General features: G+C 39.8%; 1 protein-coding gene and 1 long non-coding RNA gene across 4 annotated transcripts in view; one reads left to right on the forward strand and one right to left on the reverse strand.

Moving 5' to 3' along the window:
- The window catches only part of PPARG (peroxisome proliferator activated receptor gamma), a 130,389-nt gene extending 115,496 nt beyond the window's left edge, over window positions 1-14,893 (reverse strand). Inside the window, exons 1-2 of one of the 3 annotated variants that reach the window (XM_070576489.1) lie at window positions 14,132-14,395; window positions 13,809-13,899 (exon numbers count right to left, since the gene is read on the reverse strand). The gene's annotated coding sequence lies outside the window, so the exon portion shown is untranslated. Of the gene's footprint in view, window positions 1-13,808; window positions 14,106-14,131; window positions 14,396-14,756 lie in introns of those variants that run through there. The other 2 variants (XM_070576488.1, XM_008525651.2) reach the window with 2 other exon arrangements.
- Window positions 9,456-10,319, forward strand: LOC139076093 (uncharacterized). Its single transcript, XR_011527346.1, has 2 exons — window positions 9,456-9,659; window positions 9,934-10,319. It is a non-coding gene; the product is annotated as an uncharacterized lncRNA (long non-coding RNA).
- Window positions 14,894-17,322: the final 2,429 nt, after the last annotated feature.

Consider the following 17,322-nt stretch of genomic DNA (forward strand, 5'->3'; position numbering starts at 1 on the left):
CTTTTGCAGCTAACTTTTTCTTCAACTAATACCATAAGCACCAAAACAATCCTTATGAGGGGCTGGCCCAGTGGCTCAGCGGTTAAGTGCGCACGTTCCACTTTGGCAGCCCAGGGTTCGCTGGTTCAAATCCCAGGTGTGGATATGGCACCCCTTGGCAAGCCATGCTGTGGCAGGCATCCCACATATAAAACAGAGGAAGATGGGCAGGGATGCTAGCTCAGCTCAGGGCCAGGCTTCCTCAGCAAAAAGAGGAGGATTGGCAGATGTTAGCTCAGGGCTAGTCTTCCTCCAAAAAAAAAAAAGCTTTAAAAAGAAAAACAATCCTTCTGAAAATAATGTCCCTTATTTAAGTGAGGTGTTTTCTAGAATTTCCCTCAAAACATAGCAAGGAGTCTAAGGCCTCCAGACCCTCCAAAGCTCAACTAATCTGTGATAATTCCAGCCGCTAAATGCTGACAATCACAGTTTGAAGCTTGTAACAACTAAGTCAAACACGTTGAATAATAAAAGTTATTTGAACTTTCATGCACATGAAAATGGAATCCCAAAGACATTCCCCAAATGGGTAGTCATGTCTGGTCTTGTTCAACCACAACGTTACATCACAAGAGCAAGAACAAATGATGTAAAGATGAGCAGCGTGACTGCGATTTGCGTAACTCCCTTCTGCAGAAATCTGCGTTACTTGTGACAGACATCATGTGGAAGAGGAACCTACTGCAGATATTAAAATTGGAAATAAATGATGCTGAGAGGGCATGAGAGAAGAATTCTTTTTAAAGGAACTAACTGTATGGATATGTCTAAAATCGAATTTGCATTCAAATGTAAGGAAATATAATTATAAGCACTGATGAAAATGGCCGCTTAGTACACACTGGCGTTCCAATACAGCCAATTATGAGTGAAATATGTTCTACTAAGCTAATGTTATAAAACAGGGAATCACAATACCTTAAAGTTGAAAGGGACCTCATCATTTACTTAATTCATTCCTCCTCTTGAACAAGACTTCTTGACAGAAGGCCATACAGATTCTGCATGAGTATGGCTCCTGACAAAGCCCTCACTTTCTCACCAGGCAGCCTCTCCTGTTGGACAACTGTAGTTACTAGAATTCTTTCCTTATTCCCAGCTGAAGTATGACTCCCTTTAATTTCTAGCAATCCTTTGACAAAGGACTGTCTACGACACAGGACGTTCCACAGGGGAAGGGAGCAGTCTGTCTTGTTTACTGCCACAGTCCCAGCAGCCAGCACAGTATGTGGCATGATGACTGCCCTACGAGGCTCCGTTACTGGGTCCAGTCAATTCATCCTTTAAGGCAGCGGTGCTCTAACTCTGAAGTGAAGGAATTTTTCTCTTCAATCCATTGTGGATACTTTTATAAAATGCAAATCCATACGCTTGAATGTCATGACACATATAACAGTTTTTAAATGCTTATCCTCAAATTTGTACTTATCTTGTGCCAAGTCGGTAACTAAGAGTTTGTGAGCGGCAGCAGTCCACAGACCACACTGAGAACCACTCCCTGCTCTGGAACATTTCTCATGTCTTCCCTTCCTCTTCGTCCCCACAGGCCCTCCTCACGTCATGTCCACATTTTGTGACAGGCTCCTAACTACTCTCCCTGCACACCACTGCCAACTCAATCTTCTGATTAAATCATCCCACTGCTCAAGACCTGGAATCTCGCCGCTCCTTAGAAGATAAAACCCGCACTCCTTTGCCTGCATTCCAGACCTTTCTCATCCGACCTGAAATCTACATCTCCAGCCATACTTCTCACCGTTCACATACATGAACTACCCAGTTCAAACGGACTGCACAGCTTACTGCACAGTTCCCCTCAATCCATGCTTATTCACTCTTCCAGGATTTGTTTTCCTATACGGGAAATTCTTTTCACTCCTCTTTGGCTATCTCAAGCCATGATTTTTTTCTTCTGAGGTAAAATTCACGGAACATAAAATTAACTATTTTAAAGCATGCAAGTAGCAGCACTGAGTACATTCTTAAAGTTGTGCAACCATCGCCTCTATCCAGTTCCAAAATGTTTCAATCACCTCAAAAGGAAATCCTGTACCCATTACGCAGCCGCTCCCCCACCCCCTTCCCCACGCCCTGAGAACCACTGAGCAGCATGGATTTGCTGCTTCTGGATATTTCATATTAATGGGCTTGTCCCTTGATTCCCTTCTTTGCTTCTTTTTCTGCACATGTTTTACTGTTCTTATTTATAAGGTTACCCTGTCAATCTCTGAACTCCTGAAGTCAAGCCTAAGTCCCACCGTCTCCACAAGGCTCCTCTTGGGTGTGCTCTCCAATCCACACTCATCCTGCCCGTCTCTGAGTGTTTGTAGCGCGTGAGTGTTTGTAGCGCTCGCTTTCTGCCTTATTCATTTCAGCCCTTCATCATCTACTGCTCTGAACTGTTGACTAACTGTTTCAATTTTACCCCTTTTGATTCACGTAGATTCCAAACTCTGAGTCCTGAGACCTTTAGTGCCTCCAACCAACTTGAACATGTGTGCAATTCACTGTGTCCAGCCCTACCCAAAAGAACAAGAAGGGCACCGGAGTCTGGATGTCAACGAGAGAAAGCTTCAAGCCTGTTTCAGTTCTTTCTCCTGCCTTCAGTCTCGCTCCATCTTTCCTGCCATTTGGCATCTCTCTCTTGGTATTGTGTCTTGCAGGGCACTTCTCTGCCCTAGTAAGAGATGAACAGGTGTGGCTGCAGAAGGATAATGGCAGGGTGCCCAAGAGTGGAGAGGGTGCAAATTCCCTGCATTGATCTTTTGTTATAGACTCCTACGTTCATCCTACATCCACAAATGAAGGCCTACGGAGAGGAGTGGGGGTGTAGAGGTGTCACAAGGCCACATTAAAAAAATCATTTATTTGCTTTGCTTTTATATGTATATCAGTTTTTTTGGTATTTTGATTTGCTCATAAACCCACGTCTACTACGTAAAAGGAGATTAGGTGTTAAATAATTATAATACTTGTGATTCATGTATGAAATAGTTGAGCAATTCAACTATTTCTATAAATTATAAACAAATTAATAGGCCTAAACTTCACAATGTTCTATCTAACACTTTACAAAAAGTTTGAAAGGGAACCAGTTTTACCTTATGCATGAGTAACGAGTCAAAATATCATTTTCTATTGTACATCATTATGAACTTTTCTCCAGCTGTAGTACTAAACAGAATTTGTTACAGTTGCCATTGAAAGCCTCCAAACAAGAATGTATTTACAGTGCTCTAGCCCTTAGGCCATTTAAAAACCTGTTCTTCTGACCGGAACAACTAAAAGATCCAACTAGAATGCTGGTCTATAATTAACATTTTTTTCCCTTTCATATCCCATTTTGCCCACTTTAGAATAGTAAAATGGAAATCTTTTCTGGCATTTATTTCATATGATTATGTACCATAAAAATTTACATAAAATAGAAATTAACATTTTAAGGAGTAATTTAGGGAATTTCCTAAAAACGTGAATAGTAGTGCTGAGAATCTCATAGAAGTGATATTGAAAAAGCACAAAGGGCCCTCAAAATCAAATCAAGTTTAAAAGTATTTATAACGCACTTATAATGCACCCAGCTGCCTGGGACAGGCCGTGAGTCAGGGCAGGTACGCAGTGTATATATATGTAAGAGGAGTAAGAACTACAACATTCATTCCTACCCTCTAGGAATTAACAATTTTGCTTGATACACAAAACTTGTACATAAAAACTAAAAGACAAGACAGCAAATAATCAACAAACATAAAGTATAACATAGACTATGGAAGGAGTTAGATTACATTTCAGAGTAGATCTGCCTTCTAATTGCTTCCCTTTGCCTAAAATTAGTTTGCATTTTCTGAATTCAAAAGCTGGCGGCAGGGGTGAATATTTCACACATGTTGTATGACAAAGGAAATCAACCTGACATTTAAAAACTTAATGTGCATAATGAAAACAAATGAATTGTGTGCATGTATTGTGCTCTCTTGGGATCAAAGACGGGTCTAGGACACACAGTCCAACACGCAGCGTGAATTGTGTGAATGGACTAAAGACACAAGCGTGCCGAGGGACACGCTACGGTCACTTAGTCATTTTCTCAACTTGTCCTCAGCTGAGGTCATTTGCCTGCCTAGTGCTTGACGGCCTGTCACTTAGCCAGCATGGCGTAGTCTCAAGACTGAAAAGCGCCCATCTCACTGTCTATAAAGCCATGTTTCTGGGGGGGCACGCTTTGCTTCCTATGTGGATATCTAGTGCTGTAAAGTTAGTGGTCATTTGATAAATGTTTACGGAGTTTGTGGAATTGAATAAATTAGTGAAATTTGCAAAATTTTAAAGTTTTGGTTACATCTGCATTGAGCTGCACTCTAGTGTTCCATGTCACTCTATGTATGCAAGAATTAATTCTGTTTAACTTCATATAAATTCCTTCAAAATTTATTTTCTTTATCATTTTTTCCTAAAAGTTTCATATTGTTCACAATTTATTTCTAAGTGGTCAATAAGATATTTTCTCTCAATTTAAAAACAGAACTGAAATAGTAATTAGACAATTTGATTGTGAATACAGAAACTGGAAATAGCTATAATAAATAATTTGAAATGGGATCCAGGTCACCTTTTACTCAAATAATATATTCTTAATATGTAAAAGTTCTTAATAGGCTTTTAAAGGAAAGTGGATAACTTTACTTCTCAGGAAAAAGAAGTTTTTTAAATTTTAATGGGGTAGTCCCAGTGAACTTTGTTTTACATTTTTGTTAGGTGTAAATAAAGTTATGAACTAAATTCACTTGGTTAACCACTTAAATATACCCATTGTGAGAGCATTATAAAATAAATAATCCTTCTGCAAAGTGAATAATCACCTTGTAATTTGGATTTTCAAGAATAGTAATACCTTATTAACAAAGGATGCATTCCTATCTCCTTTGTTAATAACTTTATTACCAAGAGAAAAATAAAGTGATATAATAAATACATTATATACAATATACAATACATTACACCTACATAAAACCTAAAACAATATAATATTAAGAGATCTAGGAAAAACATCCCTGGACATTCTCAACGACATCCACCTTTCTCCACATTGGAGCAGCAAGGCTGCCCAGTCCCACAGCAAGGGCCAAGATGACTGCCTCCTCTTAGTCACCATCTCTCCCACTAATGTTCTTGTTAAATCTCGATAACAATAATCGTAAACTCCAGGAGGGATGGAATTTGTCTGTCTTGTTCACTGCTTTATCCTCCTTCTCTAAAACAGCCCTTGGCACTAAGTAGGAGCTCAATAGATATTTGCTGAATAAATAAAGGGAGCTTAAAAAGGAGCTCCTCCTCAGTAGATTTCTTCTTTGACGTACCATCACACCAATTTTACCCATAAGCAAATTCTAAGAGCTATGAGCTGAATTTTGTTAGCTGCATTAAGGATTAAACCATCAGAAACAGGGGAGGCAGACAGAAAAGAGAAATATTTAGTATCACTGATATAAAATTTCTAAAAAGTTTTTAAAACTTTTTCACTTAAGATAAAGTTTATTCTAAAGACATCAAGCTGATACAAATTTCTCAAAAGAAGTCCCAAAGAAAGTGACATGAAAAATGTAACCTGTAATCGGGGTCAAAGGCAAAACCACTTAATTTTCCCTTTGGGATTTCTAGAACAATGTAACAGAAAAAAGGAAAAATTAATTAATTCAAAGGCTATTGCTGTGTGTGTGCATATATACACTTTCATACACATGTATAAACATTCCCTCACCGTTTTCACTCAGAGGGCTCACTAGACTTTGGAAAACTCTACTCACTTGTTATTTTAAATCTTGTTACTTCAAAAATTATATTACCACCGATTATATCAAGGTCTCATGATGACCATTTGTAGTCACAGTTCACCTTCATATGCTTCTGTATCGGCTGCTATTTACAATTACAAGTTCAGCATTCTGTCAAGAGTTGGAAAACCAAATAACTCCTTCATGAGGTTATTCAATTTTAGGAAAAAAACCCACAATAAGTATACATATTTTTTAGAAAAAAATTTAAATGAAGGTGGCTTTAAAATAAAATAACTCTGGAAACTATTTTTAAAAAGCTGCTTGTCAGTGTACGCTCGAGATCAAATAGAACACCAGCCCAAAGAAATCAGCAAAATCAAACCTTGTGTACGGCTGGGAAAATTAAGAGGCTGGAACAGAGAGACAGGATTTTTTTTTTTCCCTCCCAAAAAGAGGCTAGTCAAGCAAAGAGTACAGGGAAACTCCATATGTGAAAAAAAATTAATTATGAAAATAAAATTGGGTACAACAGGAAAGAATTCACGCAGTGCCTTACACTTCTTCAATGGCCTTAAAGGAATAAAATAGCTAGAGGATTCTCAGTGTTTAATTTACTCTTTGCCTTGATCTTTACTGATCAGGGTCATAGGCACACTAAAAAAAAGAAAGCTATAAATGGATGCTTTTAATTATGTAAGTAATTTTATATGGCTAAACTTTGGAAAAGAGGAAAATATAAAAACAAACAAAAAGCTTTCCATAACCTCACTATTTTCATATAACTATCATAATTTCTGTATGTTCCCTTCCAGACTTTTCCATGTACGTATGTTTATATGAGGTTGCAATCAATATTGCACATATATTTTTATGCTACTTTTTTTACTTAATACCTTTCAGATTTGCCAGTAATTTTCTAAATTTTCACTGATAACTGTGTAACATTCCACCTAGTGATTACACCATAATTTACTTAACCATTCCCCTGCAGTTAAATATTTAAGTTACTTCCAAATACTGGTTCCTATAACAACGCTTTTATGAAAGTCTTTGTGTATGTGGTTTTTCCTATATCCTCCATCTCTTGGGAAAAAGTCCCAGAAGTGGCGGTATAACATCAAAGTGTGCAATATATCATCCAATTGCTTTCTAAGCAGCCTGAACTAAATCGTAGTGACACCAGAGATACACAAGAGTACAAGTTTCTTCAATTCCTGAATCATAGAATTTTAGAACTAAAGAAAAAAAAAACTCTCATCAACAATCACTAGGAAGGGTATATTTTCTACAATTATTAAACTGGAATTGAGGTTTACAAATCTGTATCTTGTAAGTCTGTTTAATGTGAGTCCTCTAGGGGTGAATCATCCTCGGTGATCTTATAAATCCAGTCTTTGAAGCTGTAGTCTTTGAACTTGGAGACCCAGGATTCCTGGCAACCATTCTATGGCGAGAAGAACCAGTGACACTTAGACTGAGCTGAGCTAGCTAGCCTTTCTTGATAAAAGCTTTCTGACAACAACACTGAGCTTCTCTAAGTAATAACATGCCAAACCAATGGGGCTAATTTCACAGGATGATCCCAAGAGATTCCACCAATGGGGAGAATATGGCAAAGAACTTAACTATAGGCAAGAGTAAGGCCTCCTAAAAATAATCGAAACTAAGTGCACTGACCAAGGAGCTCTAGGCTATCAGATCAAATGCAAGAATCATCTTGGGTGAAGGGTTCCAAAACAGACATCACACATCAGAATGGCCTGGAGAGCTTGTTAACACACATCCCCAGAGTTCCTAATTCAGTAGGTCTGGGGTGGGGCCCGAGAGTCTGCATTTCTACCAAGTTCCCAGAAGATGCTGATGCCACTGGTCCAAGGACCACACTTTGAGAACCCCGGCCTTACACCATTTCTTTATTCTTCTTAAAATATTTATCGAGTGCCTAGTAAGTACTGTGCTATATGCTGGAGATAGATGAGTAAAACTCAGTCAATGCTTGCTTCAAGAAACGGATAATCTATATTTTTATAGATATTGTACCGCCCTAGTCCTAACAGCCAACAAATTTGGACCTTGATGAAAATAAAGTTTAAAAATATATTATATTGCCTTTAAATAAAGCCAGGATGTTTCTAATTAGTTTCCAATGCTTTAGGAAAACATGTAGTAATCTACATTGGCAAATGCCTGGGTATTTTCTTCACTCTTCTGGATTTTATTGACATATGCAAATAATTTGTTAAAGTATCCTATTTATATATACACCATTCATGTTTTTTGTCTTTCATAACTCTATCCACCATGTAAAAGAAGAGAAAGAATTTATATAAGTACTTTTCCATATGCAATCAAAAACTTGTTTACACAGGTAATTATAAGTGACAGAGAAGAACAACATTCAGCCAGGTAAGACTTCAGGATCCCCTGCTCTGGATTCAGACTTCAGCAAAACTGCGGAAAAAGTGACGGACAAGTAAACAGTGAGCTTAGTCATAGGCAGGAGGGTGGCCATGCCTGACTATAAAGCACTGCCTATCAGCTGATTCACAGAATTAATGAACTCGCTTTTGAGGTGGCTACGAAGCTTCAATTTCTAACAGAGATGTGTTGGCTTGCCACAACTATTTCAGACAAAAAAAATAAAAGAAAAAACAAAGCATGTATGAAATCTTATGATCTGTGGATCTGCCAAAGCATTAAGCATTCGTCATACTTCTTCGGCAGATTTTTTCTGACGTGCTTGAAAGATTCCTCTCATTTCAATCTATTAGAAAGCTACTTTCAAAGCCTGGGAGAAGGAAGTCATGAAGAGACTAGATAATTTGTCTAACATCGCAGAGAAAATAAAAAGACATAGAAGTAATAGACATTTGATTACATTAACCAACTACTAACTCATAACCTTAATCTTGATAACATTTCCTAGGTAAATCGATGTTTGGAAATAACAATTTGTTTTCTTTGAAGAAAATAATGGTTGAAGGAAGAATTACAACTTGTGTTGATTTTTAAGAGAAAAACAAAGGCACATATGGGCGAATATATCCTTTCCTATCACGACTATTTTGAATGGCTATTTTCATATTTTGTTACATGAAAGCTGGTGTGTGGAGAAACCGGGACGTGAATCACTTTACGTTTTCTTTCTCCTGATCCCCTCTTTCAAACTCTAAGTGTGTTTCCTATTCTTTAAAGGCCTTATTTTCAGGTAGCAAGGAAAGCAGGAAATAACCTCTCAAATTTTTGCTGATAGTGATTTAAAGAATTAACTTTGCTAGAAATACTGGCATTTTGAAAGTAGACTCCAAACTTTCAAATGACAAAGACAGTTTTCCAGGTGGCGTGACAGCCAGTGGGGTGGAGTCAGGTTACGGGGTTCTTTCCAGCACTTCATGTTGTACACAGGTAGTCTGACAGGTACGTTTCCTCATTGCCTTCACTATAAATGAAAACTTATTCCTTCAACATACAGGATAAGAATATCCTCCTGCCATTCACTCTCCCAGATTCTCTCCTGAAGCAATTTATAGAGCCAGAGAGAGTAACACTGCTAAGTGGCAACTTTAGAATTTAAACCTACTCTGAAATTCTATGGTGTCACTGAGGAGCAAGGTAAATTCTTAGAAACCAACCTTTTATGTTAGATCCATGCACAGTAACTACGCAACCTACTTACTGTGGGAGGTGACCATACTCAGATCTCTCACACTCCCACTCAGGGTATTTCCCTACTTTTCTACCCCCTCATATCTGCCTTCTCCTTATCTGCCGTCAACTGTGAAGGAATTCTCACCCCCGGTTTATGCTAATCTGAACTCTTCGCAGAAGGTCAGAAAATCTGTCTCAGTAAGTCTTATCCACGTAGTATAATTCTCTTAGATGAGTCCACAAATTAAAGTTTTTTAAAAAAAATAGTGCATCGGTTAAAACTAACAATGAATTTATTTTCTAAAATCAATGAAGTGGAATTAAAATGTTTCATAAACAGATACTGAATCAAATTGAACTCAACTACTATATGGTCTAGTTTAATTTCTGACTGGAAGGTTAGAAATCTCTATTTTAGTTGATTCATGTTGCATGAATTGATTGCTTCATTGTTTTTCCCTTTGTATCTGAGAAATCAATCACAGCAGGGAATGGAGACCCACTGCATCTGTCTCAGCAAAGATCTTCCAGTTAAGGATGGCCTGGTCACTGGAATAGCTGAAGGCACAGCAAGGACTCTGGGAAAGCACAAACTGCACTATTAAGAGATGGAAGTCAATGCTGCTCCCCGCTCCCCACCCCAAAAGGGGAAGGCACAGGAAAATGGAGCACTCACTCAACTACAGGCACTGGCCCCAGCCTTTCTTTGCCCTCTGCTTCCCCATCCTTCTGGTTATGTCCTACTTGGGCTGTGTAGCTCCATATTCCAGGAACAGAGTGGGGTTCCAGCCTGGGACCAAGCCCGCTTACTTTCTTACATAGGAGACACTTCACGATAAAATGTCTTATTTAACAATTCATAAGGAGAATTTAAATGCTTTATTTGGATGATGCACGGTTAATTACATGCTTTTCCAATTATTCCCTACTAGTAAATTAGTGGCTTACTAGGGGGCATTAATTTTTGAGCCACTAAAAGACTACTTTTGGTTATAGCTTGTTAGGAAGAGACCCAGTTCTTATGACAAGCACAAGTCACCATTTGTCTTTTAGGCTGTGACACAAACTTGCTCCTGGGTGACATACAATAAGTACAGAGTACACCACAAAACATGTAAAGAATAGAACTTCATCCAATAAAAGCACAATCTGTGCCTTCTAGACGCATGAGATATACAATATTGACACAAGAGGATCCACACTGTGTCTACACAGGACTCACAAAGACGATATCAATAAAACAAAAATAAGCACTACGCTGACTTTTGTCTGAAGTCATCAGGGAATAAGAAATATAATTTTAAATTGAATAATGATGCTATATTTCCAGAAACATTTTATAAATTGATCACCATACGGCAAGCATTATCTTCAGTTCATTCTTAGCAATAACCTCAAAATTAGTACTAGGGTGAACTATTAACATCTATAAAAGAGTTAGCTATGACGGAGACAACCATGAAGCTTCGCTTTAAAATATCAGCTCGATTAAATTCAGAGCCAAAGTCATATCACTTAAGATACACGGTTTACGGATAAAGTCTTAAAAATCATACCCGAAAAAGCATGAAACAATAACTACAATACTTTCCCTATTCCCAGATAAGGAAACGAAGAGCTCGAAAGGATAAGTGACTTGCCCCCATAAACTAACTGAACCAGTTAAAAATGTCAACATTCATATTCTGAATGAAATATCGGTATTAAAATACTGATGTGCATTGATTACTGAAGAAAAATATTAAGAATATATAAGCCTGTTTTAAAAAATAAAAAAATAATTTAAGTATATACTATTATTTGTGATAGCTGTTGTCTTAACATCTACAAAAGTTTTCCCCAAAATAAGTCCTATTGTATTTGAGCTAATTTCCTTCTAAAACCTACTTAAGTACTTTAGGTAAATAAAAATTAAAACAATTTTTATAAAATTTTTCTATTAATAAGACTTGAAATATATACCATATAAAACCCCAAAATCTACCTCTGAATTGTGATAAAAGACAAATAATAAATTTTTAAAACCCAGGAAGATTTCAAATAATCTTCAATTTTAAATTTTATCTAGAATGCTATGACACTGACTGAATATGTTACGCTGGGGCTGTCGAAGCTTTCAAGATGTTTACTCAGAGATCTTACTAAACTTCTGTGGAATCAAATTAGATCAGTTTCAAAAAACCTTCGTAAGCATTTTAAATCGTTGACCTTTTTGTTGCTTTTAGGCCTTAAAGAAGGAGAGTAAGGAAGAACTCAAGAAATCAACTACCTTAATATGGAGATCTGCTAGGAAAAATAAGAGAAGCAAGTTAGAAATTCAGTTTAACAATTTTTAAGGTGGAGAGCATATGTTTACGCTTATAGACTGGTGACTTAAATCAGGTTTTCTTGACTAGTGATTCAAAAATTCTCTACTATATTTATTTAGTGGAATCCTAAGAGATCAAAAAATTCTTCCAGTACGTCTGCCACACCTTATGATATATAGTTCCAAATTCAAGTGACAATGAATTCAGAAGAAGAACACCCACAAATTAGAATGACCAACGTTTTCTCACCTATCCACTGGGCATATACAGACCCTGTGAAAGAAACGAAAGTAGAGGGCAGGATACATAAAACATTTGTAAAATATTACTTTAACATTTTTTTCCCACTCCACTAAAGTCTCCTGTTATTAACAACCTTTCCTCAATTTGAAAACTAAATGAAATGTATTATAATATTTGTATATGTTTTCACAGCAGTGCCTTTCACACAGCGTTCACATGCATAATTATCTTGATAATTAAAGTAAGTGGTAAACACCTTTATTTTCAGAGAATTACAGAAGAGAAAATCAGTATTGTTTAGAGTCATATAACTCACTAATTAAAAGCAATTAGCCTTGATCAGTAATGCATTTCTAACTCATATTCCTAAAGCCACACTTTTTCTCCTGTATAAATTTTAAACATCATAGGGATTTTGAAATTAATATTCCGATTTTTTAAATTGTAATTTATCATTTTTTAAATGTAGTTCTCAAATATGGAAAAAAGTGAACACTATGGAAACTGGTCCCTTCAAAGAAAATAATATATTTAATTATTAAAAATACCAACCACAAAAATATTTTCCAAGTACTCTAAATTTAACAAAGAACATGATGCTGGTGGACATTTTAGTTTTAATTTTAAAAAGAAATTATATTCTTTTAAATTTAAAAGAACGAGCAAACCGTGCCTAAAAAACTTCAGCCTGGAATTCTCCAAACCCTTATACTTCACTGATGCCATGGTTTTACAATAGTGATAAAAGGTAGAAAAAACTCCTAAATATGAAAAAGAATTGCGATTTAAAAACAAAATCACTAATTTTTTTTCCTTCCAGTGAGTTGCAAAAACTTGAGATGGTCACTAGTTGATTCAAAGATCTTTTAATTTAAGATATAAGTATCAGCAAGTGAGGTATCAAACATCACAAATAAAGGAGAAAAATTATATGCAGTATACAGTAGGACAAAAATGGATGGTTTTGTAGCAAACGTCACTTTTTGGCGAACATGACATTAGTTTTACAATTTCATATATTAAAGAATACCAAAGTACCATATTAACTTCACAGTGAATCTGACTGACAATAGACAACACAAAAACTATTTCAGAACTGGAACGGAATCTTTTGCAATACCACCTCGAATGCTAACTGGCAGCACCTATGAGCATTTTCTGTTCAACTTTCATAGGAGTGAAAGGTGTTTCTTGAGAGAGAAGCCACAGTGAAGGTCTTTGTCAGTCTCTCTACTAGCAGGGTTTTCTAAATCATCTAGCACCAGCAGGCTGGTTCTGCTTTCAGTCAGCCATCGATCACTTAGCTACAGACAGGAAGACTGCCACGGAACAACTGAGATGCCAAAGACCTGCCCAGGTCCTTTAGTAAGTTACTGACTTGCTCTCAGTAACTCCAGTTACAATTTGTTTCATGAATGACAAAAACAGTTGACGTTAAAAAAATGTGCTTCAAAATCAAGTTTCTCCAGCAACAGGTTTCCTACTACTCAGTTCATCATCTTGCCTGGTTTTGTTTCTGGATGATAATTTATACAAATTAATTTTACACTCTGTCCCCAATCTTGAAAGGAGAGGAAGAAAAACTTTAGCTTCTTCATGGCAGACTACTTTCTCCTAAATAATTGACGCTATTTTCCCAACCATTATCCTCAGACCCAGGTGCATGAGATTCTCAGGTAAACAAGAGCACAGCAAAATAACAAGGATATAATATACTCATCAGCATCATCTTGCAGATTTTGAACACATCACCAAAACATTTCAACAAAATGCAATACACGGTGCGCCGACTCACCTAAGCGATGGGAGCTAACAAGGAAAACTTAGAAATGCAGCCTTCTGATCACCAGCAGAGGTAAAGGCCCCTTCTTTACCTAACAACTGACCTTATATAAAAGCAGCAGATAGGTTACTCCCAGTTTCTGCCTCCTTACCTTAGGCTCCTCCCCAAATACCAAGGCATAAAGTACCACAACTCACAGCCACCTTCCACCCCCTCTGCCGTGGGACCCGTGATTTCTGTTAAGCCACCCTGCCGCTCCCTGCCTCAGTTCGACTACAGAGTGGAGCAGTATTCGAGCCTGGCACGTGTGGGAGCCCACGACACCGTAATTCTACCTTTCCAAACCTTGGCGGTGTGGGAGGGGGCGCCTCCTCCATCTCCTACAGCCCTGGGGAACCCAGCCCACATCCCAGCCCCTCCACGCGGCCCAGGGCCAGCACAGTGCTTAAGGGCGCTGAGGCTAGGTGACCCCAAGTGCGCCCCTTGCTCAACTGTCACTGCGACCCACAGACACTGATCGCCGCCTGGGTTCTGGAGTCCGAGCAGGAGGACTCCATGGCCGCGGGACGGACACGCACGGGACTCCGCGCTTCGGCCCCAGAGGTCCCGGCTCTCCCGGATCGCCCGCAGGCGCGCCCCCGAGGGGCCCGTGGCGCCGGGTGCGGGACCGCGGCTCGCGGAGGCGCTCGCGGGGCAGCCCGTGCCCTCCGCCGCCTGGTGCGCCCCTCACGCCGGGACGGCTCCTCGGGGCGCCAGCCTCCCTGGGGACTGTCAGCCTCGGTCCCCTCGCCCACGACCCTCTGACCGCCGCCCCGCAGCCAGAGACCCTGTCAGTCCCGGTCCCCTCAGCCCCGCGAGCGCCCAGCCCCGACCCGCTCCGTCCCGGACGGCTCAGCGCGCGCCTCCCTCCGGGTCCCCTCGCCCCGCATCCCCCGGCCCGCCGGGCACCCCGGCGCTGACCTGCGGCGGCCGCGGCGGCGTGGCGCCCCGCTCCGGCGTCCCAGCGGCCGACCCGAGCGCCCCAGGCGGCGGCGCGGGCTCCGAGCGCGGTGGGCCCCGCCTGCCGGGGCGCGGGGGCGCGGGGGCGCGGGGGCGCGCGGACGGGCGGGGAGCGCGCGGCCCCGGCCCGCCGCCCGGCGCACAGTAGGGCCCCTGGCCGCGGCGGCCGGCTCTCCGCGAGCGCCTTCCGTGCGCCCGGCCTCGTTTGTTCCTCACGGCCGCCGCTGGGAGGCGGCCCAGAAGTGGTCCCATCTTAGAGAGGAGGGACCCGGGCGAAGCTCCCAGAGATGCCCACGGTCACTTCAGGGTCGAGCCCGAGGAGTGGGGACCCGGAGCCCGCCCTCCATCTCTAGGCCGCTGGGTCTCGCCCTTGGCGCAGTGGTCTGCGAGATTTTTTTCTCAAGTTGTTCTTTGCAACGACATTCTTTAAAAAGTAAAATTAAGTTAGAGCATATTTAGCGTCACCTGGTTTTTATCTGATAATCTAACGGTGCTGAACACTTTCAGCGGCCCCCTTTTGCATTTGTACTTCACCCTGGTATTCGTTACTCGCTTAAAGTGACAGAGTTTTAGTTTTAATCATTAAAAGCATTTCTTAAACTCATTAACAGAATTTCTTAAATTCTTCAGCAGTGTTTCTTACAGTGAGGGACCCAGACACGTGGGGTGGGGGTGGGGCGGGACGTGGGGCATGGGAATCTCAAGTTTTCAAGTTTCGGAAGCAGTTTTGGGGGCATGCTGCCTCATAAACGTCCCGGGTAGGCTGTGGGCAGCTTCTTTTCCTGGCGCGCTCTCCATCAAGATCCGTCCAAAGCGAACGACAGACGCCCAGTCAGAAAGCCTCTGTTCTTCTGGACTCGAGGCCTGCCTTTCTTTCCCCTCGTCCAATCTCATTTACTGAACATCCTGTTCTAGCCCTGGCCCTCCTTGGAGAGGCAAAGATGAATAAGGTCCCTGACTTCAAGAAGCTTATCAGTGGCTTGCCCAGGATGCTCTCCAGTCCTTTGGTATCTTAATTTGTTAGGAATGCTTAGTTCTTTCCCCTCTAGTGCAGAAGGTCTTCATTTGTAGTTTGAAGTAAATTTACAGAGGATGAGTATCACTTCCCAGAAGGTTCAGAGATTTTAAATGGACAGATTCATGTCCTTCCACTCCATCCCCTAAAATAAGTTAAGAGCCACAGCTAGATAGGGACCTCAAGGAAGACCATTTTATTGACTACTGAAAAATCCCATTTCTTTGCCTGTCGTTTAGGTGGTCAGGTTCACATGGCTCAACATTCTACATTCAGGCATAGAACTGGTGCATGCATCCTACTTCTTGATCATTCCAGAGTTTCAATCTGCTTTTTTTTTTTTTTTTTCCTGAGCTAACGTCTCTGCCAATCTTCCTCCACTTTATAGGTGGTCACTGCCACAGCATGGCTGACAAATGGTGTAGGTCCACACCTGGGATCCGAACCCTTGAACCCGGACTGCAGAACTGGAGGATACACCGGCTCCCAATCTGCTTTTTATTTGGTAACAGCTTTACTGAGATATAATTTACAATATCTAAAATTTAAATACCATATATTTTAAATGTACAATTCAGTGATCTTTAGTTTATTAAAAGAGTTGTGCCACCATCACCATAATCTAATTTTAGAACATTTTCATGACGCCCAAAAGAAACCTTCTATGCATTAGCGGTCATTCCTCCTAACACTAGCAACCACTAATCTATTTCTGTTTCTATAGACTTACTTATTTTGGACGTTTTATATAAATGGAATCAAATAATACAAGGTTTTTTGTGACTGACTTCTTTCACCTAGCATAATGTTTTTGAGGATCCTCCATATTGGAACATGTATCAGTATTTCATTCCTTTTTTATGGCCCAATAATATTCCATTGTATGGATATATCACATTTTGTTTATTTACCCATCACTTGGTGAATCTTTGGGTTGTTTTCACTTTTTGGCTATTAGGAATAATGTTGCTATAAACAGTTATGTACAAGGCTTTGTGTGGACATAGCTTTCATTCCTTTTGGGGATATACCTATGAGCAGAATTGATGGATCATATGTTAACTCTATGTTTAACTTTTTGAGGAACTGCCAGCCTGTGTTCCAAAGCAGCTGCACAATTTTACGTTGTCATCAGCAATATGTAAGGGTTCTAATTTCTCCCCATCCTTGTCAACACTTGCTATTGTCTATCTTTTTCATTTCAGCCAGCCTAACGGGTATGAAGTAGTATCTCATTGTGGTTTTGATTTGCATTTCCCCAATGACTAATCGTACAAGAATCTTGTCATATGCTTATTGGCTGTTTGTGCATCCTCTTTGAAGAAAAGTATATTTAAATCCTTTGCCCATTTTTCAATTGGGTTGTCTTTTATTATTGTTATAAGAATTATTTATATATTCTATATACAAGTCTCTTATCAGATATGTAATTTGCAAATGTATTCTTCCCTCCTGTAAGCTGTCTTTTGACTTTCTTAATGGCATCATTTGAAGCACAAGAGTTTTTAATTT

Source organism: Equus przewalskii, chromosome 15 (genome assembly GCF_037783145.1).
Source record: "Equus przewalskii isolate Varuska chromosome 15, EquPr2, whole genome shotgun sequence".
In the NCBI taxonomy this organism is placed as follows: domain Eukaryota; kingdom Metazoa; phylum Chordata; class Mammalia; order Perissodactyla; family Equidae; genus Equus; species Equus przewalskii.